The sequence below is a fragment of the Phyllobates terribilis genome, unplaced genomic scaffold (genome assembly GCF_046119375.1).
Source record: "Phyllobates terribilis strain yellow unplaced genomic scaffold, ASM4611937v1 Scaffold_3926__1_contigs__length_67833, whole genome shotgun sequence".
In the NCBI taxonomy this organism is placed as follows: Eukaryota; Metazoa; Chordata; class Amphibia; order Anura; family Dendrobatidae; genus Phyllobates; species Phyllobates terribilis.
This window is the reverse complement of record NW_027366678.1, coordinates 46,929-61,600: the sequence shown is the minus strand read 5'-3', so window position 1 is coordinate 61,600 and position 14,672 is coordinate 46,929. Positions and strand designations below refer to the sequence as shown.

Below are 14,672 nucleotides of genomic sequence, written 5' to 3'. Positions count from 1 at the left end.
TTAAATTGTTTTGAGGTGCTATCTAGAAACTCTATGTATTGATGTGTATTAAGGCTGTATTAGAGGTTTCCTCGTGAAATTGTTGTTATTGAGGTTTACATTGTTGTTATTGATACGTAGATGTTCTGGATAGCACCTCAAAACAATAAAAAATTTGAACAAATTTCTATGAAACATGAAATTAAAACACAAAATTTCTTTATGGAGGGCTCATTTTCATCAACAATTTATTAATACTGAATCTATAAATTCCAAATACGTAATCCTAATTTCATAAGTTCTTCCCCTCATCTATTCACTTGAAATTAGTTGCGTTTTGACTTTCGGAGTAAGATGGATCCTCCATTGTAGCCTCTCTACTGTCTATCTCCGCATTCATCAACGGATTAGGTCGGAGTGTGGGCCATATGGGCTATTATGTTTTGTTGGGCTTGTTTGGCCCATTTAACTCGAGTTCCCGCCATAAATACCCCTCCATTTCTCAAAATTTAGTCCCTCTTTTCCGTTTATTTGAAAATTTGGCTCCAATTCCTAAATAACCTAAAAAAGTGCTTAACAATAAACCCTTTGGGGGATGTTGGAGAGATACAGAGAGGGCCATAGCGAGACCGAGAAGCGATGGTTGGTGACGATTCATTTTCCAAGACGATATGCTCGATCTGCTATGAAGACCTAAAGCCCAGTGTTGAAGATCTCCAATCCATCTCCATATGTGGCCATGTCTTTCATGAACTCTGGTATTTTCTCTCTTACTTCCATTTGATTGCTCAATATGCATGTGGATTTAACAGTCGATCAACCTATTATTCCGTAGTTTATCTATATATTCGATCAATTGATTCAATCTTTTGATGTGTTTGCTAAACAAATCCCTTTGTTTCATGTCAAAACCCTAGCCTTCAGCAGTGGTTCGAGTATAATACGAAATCGAAGCTCTCGTGTCCGGTGTGCAAACAGCGTTGTGTGGCTCATAATGCAAGTCGCCTTTACTTCCAGTCCACAGGTGATGCAGCTGATCCGGTTCTCACTCAATCACGTAGAGCTCTTGACGGACTGGAGGATAGTCCTGAAGCTTTGCGCAGGGAGGTCAAGAAACTGGAGTCTAAGGTTTCTGCGTTGAATTCGACACTGAACCATTGCCGAGAAGAGTTGAAAGGAACTAATGAAGAGGTATTTGATAAAGATATTTTTACTACTGAACAATGGTCATTATCAGACTAATGCTGCAGTTAATCCCACTGCTGGTTCATGAAAAAATCATATTGCTTTCATACTGTTGTATCTGTAGTTGTTATTGATAAAAATCTAACAATGTTTCACTTGTTTAGTTACACTTGTGCAAGGAGAAATTGTCTAATGAAGTGGCTCTAAAGGTTGAGGCATTGAAGCAAAATGGAAGAACTCAGGAAACACTTCGAATAATATCTAATGTAAGTTCTGATTTGTAACTTTTTAAATAACTGTGGAGTGGCATATAACTCATCTCCTGTTATACTATCTTCTGTAGGGGTTTGGTCAATCTTCTCAAGAATGCTCCAGATTGAAAGAGAAAAATCTAGCATTAGCAAAGGAACTGGCTGCTCTGAAATTGTAAGTGCATGTCCAGATACACTGATTCAGGCTGTTGTTGTCCCATATCTTCTTATACGATAATGCTGATTATTGGGTGTCATCTGAGATCAGGCTGTCTGATTTTAATCTGGAGGAAGAGGACATTTTGAAGCTTGCTACCTTGGGAAAATGAGTTCAACAGCCAGGATACTGCTGATGTTCTTAAGAAATCTTTGTTCATTCGTAACAAGTAACCTCACAAACAATCTTATGCACTTAATATCTGTCCCAAGGTCTTATTGCACAGCATTACAAAAATTTGAGTCATTTCAACTATGTGATATAATTATTGGAATAAGTCATTTAGAAATTACCTGTGTAGTACTGTCTCGGTTTTCTGCTCTTAGTTTATTGCCTCTATTTGTGTGAGTAAAACACCTATACTACTTAACTTATATTCTGTTTATGTGAATCTATGAGATATACCAACATCTGTTTCTCAAGGCTTAGCAATGTCATCCACATCCAATCTAGATAAACAAAAATTAAAGGAAGGGGAATGGGTAGGAAGAGAAACATGCAAATTATTATTGCAAATTGATCAACAGAGATGTGGAATGAATGGGGAAGAAAATTAAGAGTTAGCTTTAGTTTGTCCTGATTGAATTTTGGATGGGGATTGGTTGTTATTTTGCTTACACAATATACTACAGTGTTGTAAGATTCCTTCAATAATCAATACTAAGTGTAGTGAATCAACTTTTTGTCTTTGCAGGTGTTACAAAGAGTTGATGGCCAAGTGCTCTTCTCTTGGGAGAGGTGAGGCTCATTCTGAAAGAAAGCTTGAGAAGGCTAATGAGAAAATTTCTAAACTCAAGGTAAAACATTACGTACTATTGCTTGCCCCGTTAACATAAATTTATTTCGGACTAAGCTCACTGTCTTCCTTTCGCGATTTTTCCATTATCAGGCTAGAATCCAGGAATTAGAGATCAGCATTGAAGAGAAAGACAATGAGGTCTTAAGGACTGCAAAAGCTTCCAAGAGAAAACGTGACAGTGAGAGTACATCACCCATCAGAAAGCCTTCTCCTGAAATTCAGACTCAGCCGTTTACTGCACCAGTAATCGATTTGGATGCAGATGAAAATATTATTACCGAGTCATCTTTTGTAAAGAGTAATGAGAGTAAAATGAAGTCAATAGAAGTGGTAGATTGTGAGATTATATCAGGCCCTGCTGTGGAGCAGGATGCTGGGTTATCACTCAAGAGTATAAAGCAAGTTCCGTCTCTGCTTCACGATACTCATCCGGGTAAGTTTTTTGGGAGAGATAAAAGATTATTATTTGCAAGTTTAATCGCAGCATAATCCCTGTTTTTGAAACTCAGTTGACAGATGCTTTGCTGGAGGACTAGTAGGACCTGATGGAAGTAACAGGCACTTGGGAAAATGGTGTAAAAAAGTGCAGGCTAAAGAATGTACTAGTACTAGTGCTCCTAGTTTGATTGCTGTGGGTGCAGATGGAAGAGGTGGTAGAGTCAAAGTTTTGAAACATCCAAACCAAACTCCCCAGGTAGGCTTTGATTCTTCCTCTTTCCTTTCACCCTAGGAACTTACTGCTATGGCTGCTATATCTTTTAGAGCATGTTTGAACCTTGAATTAGTCATCCTGAATAAACTTAGGGCTGAACCTGAGATATATTCCATGTTATCTTGATGAGCAATTCTGATGATATTCCATATATTGGCAAGAGAATAAACTAGGACTTCTTTTTGGTGGTTAAGAAAAGTGAACATGTCTTATTTTCTTGTATAGGGTGGCAACGAGAATTCAAGTTTGGTAAAGAGATGCAAGTTGGGTTCCAACACAAATACTAGTTTGCAGTCTCGAGGGGGCTTACAACTAGAACATTTCTTCGGAAGGGTAAATCGAAAAGTCTAATATATATAAATAATGCCTATCCATTTTCCTTAATTCCATCAATCATCCCAAAAAAGATGAAATCGGTTCGGTTTTGGTCAAAGAATTTCAGTTACGCGTACATGGTTTATGCATATTGGGGTATTGAGTTTTTTGAGTTACTATATAAACAATGGTAATGACAAAATTCGCAAACTAAGGATGAGTTTGGATATCATTTTTCTTATCTAGTGTTAAGTATTATGCGTTTTTCTTATTTGTTGGTAAATATCATTACTCTAATGTCCTTTTTCATCTTTTCATATCCAAAATTCTTCGATTTCAACTCCTATAAATTTTATTCCCGAAACTCCTTACTTCAATTTAAAGTCAATTCAATGAGGACATACTGGAACGAATCTTAAATGCACTTTAAATTACTCTTTCCGTTCCATAATGTTCTTCCCATTTTTTTACGGTTCATTTGCCGAGATACATTTTGTATCTTTTTTGGTGGGAAATGGAGAGCCGAAGCTCTCAAGGATAGATTAAAACGAGTCAAAAACTGCTCCACGAGGATTAACCCGCAATGTCATTACAAGAAAAAGGGCGAGGCCGATTCTGGCGGTGTACCAAGAATATGCCACCCAAAGGAAACTCAAAAGCAAAGGAAGTGAAAAAATCCGCAAGTGCGTTGGCTTCCCTAAAGATGTGTCGGGATCGGAGACACCAATCCCTACCAAAAAGGTCTTGACCAACTGAAATTAGACGAAACAGAGAATGAGTATGATCCACAAGTTTACTTAGTAACTGAATTGCAGTGAGCGAATCAGTTTCTAAGTAAGCCTTCCTGTACTCGTGATCCCAAGCGAGCCGAAGACCAATCACAATACCCCAAAAGCTTCGCTTCGATCACACTACACAACCCAATGTTGTAAACAAACCCAAACAACCATGACCCATCACTATTTCTCATTACTCCTCCTGCATCCGCTTTTTCTTCCTTCACTGAGCTGTCGACATTGATCTTCACCCAATCAAGATCCGGTTTGATCCGCTTTTGAAGTCTAGTAACTAGAAGAGCAGAACTGACGGTGTTAGAAGCCCTAGTAGCATCCGAATACTCCTTAAGACGATCAAGAATGAAGCCGCTCCGATTCCCATAAAAATTCGAACCCTGGAACACTCGGGTATTTCTCCACTTCCAAGCCCACCAAAGGCTAAGCGCAAAGAACTTCGCCCAAGCAAAGTTATCAGACGGCGCACTTCTACTCAGCAGATTACTCCTTATCCAAGGTGCAAAATCCAGAGGAAAAAAATCCCGAACTCTGTCATTAGGCAAAATGGAGATCCAAAGCGGCCGGATAAGCGAGCAGTCTCTAAACAAATGAAGCAGCTACTCACAAGTCTGAAGACAGTGTTGACACACATCCGACAATGCCATATGACGCTGATATCTTTCTTCATTAGTTAGGATCACCCCTCGAAGCACTAACCAGATAAAACAGCACACTCGATCAGGAACACTAAGCTTCCAAATTCTGGAGAAAATCGGTTGATTGATCTCATGAAGACTCCCCAAATTATTGAGTAGTTTATACGCTAAACAAACCGAGTAATTACCATCCTTGGCTGGACCCCATCTCATAATATCAAGCTCGTTCGGATCATCAGACAGGCTAACATCGGTCAATCTAAGCAGGGAACTCTGGTCCAGAAGATTTTGCAGAACCGCCCAATTCCACCCAATGCCCGACTGCCAGCACCAATCAACTATAAGAAACAGGAAGGAAGGAGACCACCCCGAAGTATAATGCACATAAAGCAGTTCGTCAGATAGCCAACAATCCATCCAAAATCTAATGAACTTACCATTGCCTAAGGTCCAAGCACACCCCGGACGACAACCTTACTGATTCCGGCTGAAATGCCCCTCCAGACGTGTGATGGATGAGCATGTCTAGTGAGGGAACCTCGAATATATTTTGCACGCAGAACTTTAATCAAAAGTGCCTCATTTTCATTCAAGAATCTCCACCCCAATTTGCCTGTCAAAGTAAGATTCTGTTTGGTCATTTGTGTAAAACCTAACCCCCCGAGAGCTTTCTCCTTGCAGACATCTTTCCAACCAACAAGGTGTATTCACCGCCTTCCATCATACCCTCCCCAGATGAAAGAGTTTGACACCCTATCATTTTCAGCATAGCAACTCTTCGGCACCAAGACCGAACCCATGGTGAAGATCGGCATAGAAGAGAGGACGGACTTGGTCAGTGTAATTCTGCCAGCAAGACTAAGATGTCGGCCTTTCCAATCCGAGAGCTTGGCACATATCTTATCCATCATTGGCCTAAAAGTGTGCTTGTTAACCCTTTTGTGCATCAGAGGAACTCCTAAGTAGACCCCAACATCATTAGTGAGGTCGTATCCACTTGCCTCTTGAATATGAACTTTGAGCGCTTCATCAACATTCGGGGAGATAAAAAGTTTCGTCTTGGCTTTATTAACTTTTTGGCTTGAGGAAGAGCAGAAAGAACTGAGGCAAGCCTTGATGATTCTGATTTGCTCCACCAAGGCTTCGACAACCAAAGTTATATCGTCAGCAAATAATAGATGTGAAATCGTGGGCCCTCCTTTCGAGAGTTTAATAGGTTTCCAACTTTGGTTAGCAATACACTGATAAATCATATAACTAAGACGTTCAATGCATAGAATGAATAGATAGAGAGACATAGGATCTCATTGTCTAATACCTCTAGACGGAATAAAGTGATCCGTAGCTTCACAATTAACAAGTACTCTCATAGAGCTAGTAGATATGCACTCCTTGATCCAAAGAATCCACTTCTCAGGGAATCCCACATCAGTCAGAGTATCCACAATAAAGTTCCATCTGAATCTGTCATAGACCTTTTCCAGATCAACTTTGAGCATCATCCCCCTTTACGCCCTTGTTTAAATCTCATGGAATGCACTATCTCTTGAGCCAAGACAATGTTGTCGGTGATGACACGGCCCGGGAGAAAGCTACCTTGAGTAGGACCAATGAGTTTCAGCAAGAGCGGATGCATTCTGTTAGTAAGCAATTTCGTAATAGTTTTATACAAAACATTACACATACTAATGGGTTTAAAATCGCTAACAACAATAGGGCTACTAATCTTGGGAATCAAAGAAATAAGGGTTTCGTTAAGCTCAGGAGCTAGTCAAGAAGATCTAAAGAACTCATGAATAGCCAAAAGAAAAGCGTTACCCACTCTCGCCCAACACTTCTGAAAAAACACCGGTTGAAAGCCATCTAGGCCCGGGGCTTTCAAAGTACTCATTTGCTTAATCACACCAATGACTTCCTCACCCGAGAAGGGGAGCAATAAGAGATCCATATGAGCAGACTCTGTGCTTGGAAATAAACCAGATTGGATGGTAATAGGGGTGCACTCCTGAGGAGGAAGAGTATAAAGAGTAGAGAAGAAGCCCACAATATGAGACTCCAACACCTCATGTTTCTCAATCCAACTGCCATCACGGTCTTGCAATGATTGAATCTTGTTATTTGTATCTTAAATAACTCTAAGTATATGTCACTAAAAATCATAAAATTTATATGTAGTTAAAGTACTCGTTGAGATGAATAAAACAAGATCACACACGACTACCTTTTTTTATATATATTGAGAGAAACCGAGAAGATTCTTTATAAATATGAATAGTGTGCGGAAATGAAACGGGAAGAAGTTTATGGGACAAAAGAAGTAGTTTAATTTGTTAATTATTGGCATTCAACTTCAACGTGGATGATTTTTGTACACAATTCTTGAAAGTTAGGGTAATTTTATGCAATTTAAAAGTGAGTGGGATAAGCTGTCATAGACTAGTTAGTTGGTGTCTGCAGGTGGATTCAGTATAGTTGTTGTGTAAATCGCAATTGACTTTTAGGATTGTCATTTGTCCTGAGTGATCGTACGGTCAATTTTTTCCCTTACACGTCTCTCACAAAAATCTCAGTCGTAAGCATCCATTAACATTTTTAGTATTATTCGTTAGATTAATATAGCTGTTAATTATGGATAACTAATCGTTTAATCAGAGTTATTCATTACACGTTTCAAAATAACAATGCTATCAATTGAAATTTGGAAACATATGTATATTTCAAAAGTGGTCCATTACACGTTTATTCTATTGAATCTGTGCAAGGAAACATGTGTTTTTCTTTCAGCGTACAAAGTCCGACAGCCATTCTACTTTGAAGGTTCTCTTGGAATGAGCTGACGGTATTGAGTTAATTTGTTGACAAGTAGAGTAAAAGTAAACGTGGACAATGTAAAACAAACTTGCGGACAACGTCAGAATAAAAACGATTTGCCAAGATTATGTCTTAACTTGGTCTCCGAATCTAATTAAAGTTGTATCACTTTAGAGACAGTCGATCAAATCGTAATCAAATTTGAATTCTCAAGAGTAGGTAACGATTCGTGATTTTATATAGCTCAACTTTTCATCATTCTTATTTGGTAAATTAGATACATAGCGGTTAATTCTCACACTCTAAAGTTGTTAAAAGTTGTATCTTAAAATTGTTAGGTTTAGGAATTACAATGAAGATAAATAAATCCAGAAAAAGTTATTTCACTGTGAGTGTGAGATAAATAAAATATTTCAAGTTATAGTATTTTGTAATTTTAGGGTGACTTAACAAGTTTAAAGTAGATTCACGTACTTTAATTGCTAATATGTTACACATATATTAATAAAATTTAAGGTAATTTGAACATATTTTAATTATTCATTTTTAATTGATATTAATTGTTATATTAATTATACTTTTTTAGTAAATTATTTTTTTATCTTATATTTTAGCTTGTAATATCGAATAATTAATTAGTTTTTAATAAAGTTAACTCATTCAAATTCAACTTCAATCACTAATTCTGCCTCAATTGCAATTTCAATCTGTTGAACATAATCCTAATTTCAAGTGCTTTATGTGTTTCTTAGACAAAATGTATCACTTAGATGGCATTTAATTGCTTTTTACTACATGTCACATTGACTTAATACCAACCCCCTCTCGTATTCTATCAAGCTTATTGGCCAGTTTTAGATAATTCCATTACAAAATCAGTTCAAGCTTTCTTTCATAGCGAAAATCTTTTTTCAGAATCCATCCATTCTTTTATTTCTCTAATCCCTAAAAATAATAATCAACAAACTATTAATCACTACCGTCCTATTAGTTTATGTAATACAAGTTACAAAATCATTACAAAATTAATGGCAAATAGACTACAAACTCTATTACCTAAAATAATTCATCCTCTGCAAGGTGCTTTCGTCCAAAATAGATTAATCCAGTACAATATCCTTATAGCACATGAATTTTTTGATTCTTTTTATAAAAAGTCTAAAGGCAATCGGGGATGGATGGCAATAAAAGTCAATATGGAAAAGGCTTATGATAAAATCTAGTAGCCTTTTATTCAACAAATGCTAACCTCTTTTGGGTTTTCGACTCATTGGATCAATGTCATTATGAAATGCATAACTTCATCTTTCTTTTCTATATTGATTAACAATTAACCAGGACCAATATTTAAGCCAAAATCCGGAATTCGTCAGGGAGACCCAATCGCACCATTCATCTTTATTATTGCAATGTGATACCTAGCGCGATTTATAACAAAAGAATCACAAAAACGAAGTCACAAAATCAGTATTAAATTATGTAATCAGGGTAGTTGCATCCCATTTCTTAGTTTTGCGGATGACACAATAATTTTTGCAAATGCAAATATTACTAATGCAAAATTCATAAAGAACACATTAGAAGAATTATCAAAAATTTCGGGATTACAAATCAATTACGATAAAAGCTCTATCTAATTTTCTAAAAATATTTCTAATAATGTTAAAAATAATATAGCGGCTGAATTAAATATCCACATTACAATGACCATGGAAAAATACCTAGGAATACCTATTCTAGCAGGAAAAGTTAAGAACGAATGTTTTGGTTATGCTTTAAATAAATTAAAAAACCAGCTTTCTACCTAGAAAGCTAATTCACTTTCCCAGGCTGGTAGAACAATCCTTATTTAATCAAATCTTCTCTCCCAAACTATTTAATACAAAGTTTTTATTTACCAAAAGGTATTTTAACCAAATTGATGATATCAACAAAAAGTTCTTTTGGGATAAACCTAATCCGAACGCTCGTTCTCTTATTTCTTGGCATAATATTTGTCAACCCAAAATAAATGGGGGACTAGGTCTTCATAAAGCGGAAAATATAAATATTTCCCTTCAAATGAAACTCCTTTGGAAATTAGTCAACGATGACGACAATAATATGTGGGTCAAAACTATTAAAGAAAAATACATTAAAAATAAACACATTCTTTCTTATAATAAAAAATCGAAACACTCTTGGCGATTTGGACGGTTATTACATATTCGAGAAAAATTCAAAAAAGGTCTTTTCTGGATAATAGGTAACGGTGTTAAAATCAATTTTTCGACTGACTACTGGATTCCAAACTTAGAAATTTATAATTACTACAATCCGCTTATCCATAATCTTAACACTAAAGTAGCAGAATTCATAACTCTGAATAAAATGCGGATTCGATCAAATTAGCTACTATCCTTCCAATTCATGTGGTAAATCAAATTATCAAAATACATATTCCTTCCTATGATATGGAAGATAAATTATTTCGGAGTTTTTCAAGCTCAGGAAATTTTAGTACTAAGAGTGCCATCCATCTAACTAAACAGGAAACTGTAACCAATTCAACTATTTTTACAAAATTATGGAATCTCAACATTCCCCCCAAAATATATTTTTTTTATGGAAAGCTATATCCGATTGCCTACCCACAACTGAAAGACTGAATAGAATTTCAATCGTGTTCCAAATTATTGTTCGTCATACAACGCTCCGTTAGAAACAACTTCACATTTCTTTTTCGAATTCTCGAATACCATTAGTATGTTCAGAAATCACGAACAAAGAACTGGTAAAACCTTAAAATTTATAAAAACAAATGATTTCAACCATGATTTCAACTATTTCATTACCAATAATAAAAACATTGAATTGACTTATTTCTTATGGTTTGAATTATGGAAAGATAGGAATAATAAAATATTTAAAAATAATAATAAATCCAATCAAAACGCCTTTAATGCGGCCTTTATCCAATATCATTCTTGGATAGCTTCTAATAATTCACTCCATTAAGCATTGTAAATCTCAAAATCCCAACAACCACAATCAATTCAACAATTACTTGCCCCCAAAAAGGAAAGATATAACAGTATGGAAGAATCCACCTGATGGATGGGTTAAGTTTAATGTCGATGCATCATATTATCCTAATGGTAACTCGTTCATAGGAATTGTCGCTAGAAATCAGAGGGGGAAAATAATCAAAATTTACCATAATAAAATAAGGGCACTTTCGAAACGCTTAAACTAGCTTAAAGTTTAAACATAGAAAAAGTTATTTTGGAAGATGACAATTTAACTGTAATCAATGCATTCAAAATATTTGGCAGGTCCCTTGGAGTATACAAAGCATTATCGAAGAAATAAAGATGGAAATCCAGCATGTCAAGGAAGTCCGAATCTTCCACTACCATCGAGAAAACAATAAAGCATCAGATGCAATAGCTTCAAAGGAGGCTGAAGATATTGATATTGATTATATTTTTTTATCTTTGTAACATGTATAACTTACCTGATTTGCATATCAGGTTTCTGCGAGAAAGGTTGCGTATTTCGCAGCCTTTGCTCCTTAGTTTCTTCTTAACTTTGTAAGCATTATCATGCATGATAATGCGGGATTGCCTCGTGGATAAGGAGGATCCCTTTGTTAACCTTTATTAAAAAAACCTCTCGTATTTAAATAAGGAATTTTGTATTCAAGGAGGCAATGACACTTGTTCAACAATTTTTAAATTAAAATTTAATCATGTATTAGTTACACTTTATTGTTTTGTGACTTTTATGGAAAAAAATTGAGCCTTTAAAATTGAGCTCCTAAAATTTTTAGGCTCTAAATTACCGTTTTTATTGTCTATGATGTTTGATCATTTCACCCTATTATTTTTTATAATAGCGGACTATAATTAATTTTTGAAATAGATAAATTGTGTAATATTACCTATTCTTAACCTCTCGTATTTTAACTGGTATGAATGGTCACTCTAAGAAACTTAATCAAGTTATGGGATGTTGTACTTTGAAGCAAAATGTGTAGTTTGAGTGTCACATTACACATGAAAAATAAGAGAAAGTATGTATGTTAGTTAATATTCCTTAATAAGTTTATCTAGTTTTGATACAACTAAATTAGTTATTTAATTATCGTTTTGAGTTTCATGTGTTAGTAGTTTGAAGAGGTAAAGTGTCACTTAAAGCCAACAAACAACACAATGCTGTCGTTGTAGGTCTCACTAAAAGTGTAGTTAAGAGAAATCCAGAATAAGGAACAAAGTGGCAGCGCGTAGTAATGACTTGATGAATGAAGCGTGAAGTGCGAGTGAAATTAAGAAACAAGTTATTCCAGATTAAGCACTTGTTAAACATGTTGGTGGAAGTTGTATTTCAAGAAGAGTAACAACCATACACGTGTTCAACAAGTTGATGGAACCATTGCTACATCAAAAAATGGAATCTTGCTAACCAACCAAATTAAAAAAGTCAAGCTTACGTGTCAAGGCCGACTCAAATTAGACAAGCTAGTCAATAGCTTGACTATAAATAGAGAAGGGACTTGAGAAATAAGATACACATTTTCTACCTTCTCATCTCTATTTTTGTTGTAATCAAAGTATAAAAATGTGGTATGAGAGTATTGTAATGAAAGTTTAGATTGAGAGCTTTCTAAGAGAGATCACACTAGAGTGATAGAGTGTTGTTCTATTCTCAGTTATAAACTGTTCATTTTCTTAAAGAGAGATCAACCTGAGTTTTATTCTAGACCGCAAGATCGAAGGTTCTCACGCTTTGGAAAGCTTTTGTTAATAAAATTGATTCTTGTTTCCGCTTAGGAGGGATAAGTTGTGCTTAAACTTAGATCCTTCAAGAATCCGATCCAAAAAGTGGTATCAGAGTCCGAAAAGAATTGATCAAACTGCTACAATTATGACGAATGAAAAAAGCAACAATAACAACTTCATGCTTAGTATCTCCCTCAACAAGCCTCACATGCTCATGACTGGAGAGCTGGAATGGTGGGTTCAAATGACAAGTAACTAAATCAAGCAGACTGACTATCAGTGCTCGATGGTCATAGAGAAAGGTAATTACTTTGTCGCTAAAGAGAAGTCACTTGACGAGTGGGACACCAAAGAATGGAGAAGAAGTTCAAAGCGCGTAGCACATCCTTAATTCTTTTACAAGAAAGGATGTAGACAAGGTAATGAGCATCCCCACCGCCCATGAGATGTGGAAGGTCGTCATCGACATGCACACTCACAACGATAATATGAAGACCAATAGAAATATCGAGCTACAAAGGAAATACCACTCTCTTAAATGGAAGACATTAAGACTATCTTAGATTAGCATTCATGATTTTGAATCTTGATTGATAAATTGAGTTCAATAGGTGTAAAGGTAGAAAAATGGGAAAAACCAATCGCTTTTATGCATGGAGTGAAATAGAAGTTTGATACTACCAGAAGAATAATGCTAATGACAACGAAAATTAAGGAGCTCCCGGTGCAAGTTCTTGCTGGGAAATTCCAAATTCAAGAGCTAGAGGATAACAAGCTAGCTAAATCATCAAAGGAGTCAAGAGACACTGCACTTAAACTTACAAAAGTCCTCAAGCACATGGAAAATGAGGACTCCAGTGACCAAGATGATGATATAGAAGTGTCCATGATGACTAAAATGGTCAAAAAGTTTCTAAAGAATAAAGCATCATTCAAGAAAAACGCTCCCCAAAAGCGTGATCTCAAATACTTCACTTACTATAACTGCCAACAAAAGAGACATCTAGAAAAAACATGCCCAACTGAAATGGTGACAGCGAGCTCCAACGAACCCAAGAATTAATTCTTTACTATTTGGGGTGACTCTGATGACGAGCTGGACATTGGAGAAGGAACTTAGGGGAAGTGTCTAGTCACTGCGGTAGACTCAGATGACGATGCTTTGCAAGTAACATCTCTCAAGCTTAAGTTACTAAGTAAAGAAAACTTAATACTCATGCTCAAAAGATTAATAGAGAATAATGAACTATTATAACAACAAGTTGATAAATATATTACTGAGAATAATGATTCACATTTTGAGGCTATCAAATTATCAAAGAAGTTGCATGATAAACCGTCCCTAATGATTAAATATTGTGAAAGTTGTAAAGGAAAAGGTCAACATGGAGCATTTGAGTCCAAAATTAACAATAGTCTTGATTTAATTGTGACAAAGTCAACCAACTTATCAATGAGAAGAATGTTAACAAAACAGTCTTTGTCAAAGCTAGACCTGTGTAGTGGTATCACTCTCATGCTGACACTTTCTTTTTGATGTACCCGTCTACAACGGGTATAAGAGTATAGAGTTAGCACATATTCACTGTTGTTTTGATCTGTAGTATAGTGTATTTTATGCGTACTTCTTTGCGATTATATATGCTTATTTATGATACTTATTGGAGGTATAAAGAGAAGAGAAGAGGAGAGACGTGCGTCATTGAAGATCAAGACGAAGCTGAATGAGATGGAGGAGTTTAGCTAATCTCTCGGAAACGACTGCCTATCCACTTATTGGTGCCTGTCGATTAAGTTATTGAGTTTTCCAAATGCAAGCGGCAGCGACAAACAAAGACCTACTGGTGCCCGCTGATCGGCCAAGACGGAAATTTTGTTATTTTTCTATCTTTTCCGAATTATGTTGTTGAGATATTGTTAGTTTGGATTTCGTTTATGTTATTTTTATTATTACCCTAGGAAGATAAAATATAGGGTTAACCTAAGACTATTAAAAGTGTATCTTATTTTAATAACTGGAATCTATCGAATTTCTATAGTTCTATTCTACGTACTTGTTCATCATTTGAGAGTTGAAAACTTTGTGATGAGATTTTTTTGAGTTTATAACAAGACTTTGTAGTTTTTCCTTTTATATGAGTAACTAAACTCTAAATTCTTAGTAAGTTTAGTAAAGATGTTCAATTGGTAATTGTTGTGAGATTTTAGAGATTG

At 35.8% G+C, this 14,672-nt stretch overlaps 1 pseudogene; it reads left to right on the top strand.

The window, feature by feature from the left end:
* The first annotated feature begins 618 nt into the window (after positions 1-618).
* Positions 619-3,652, top strand: LOC141248721 (uncharacterized; annotated as a pseudogene).
* Positions 3,653-14,672: the final 11,020 nt, after the last annotated feature.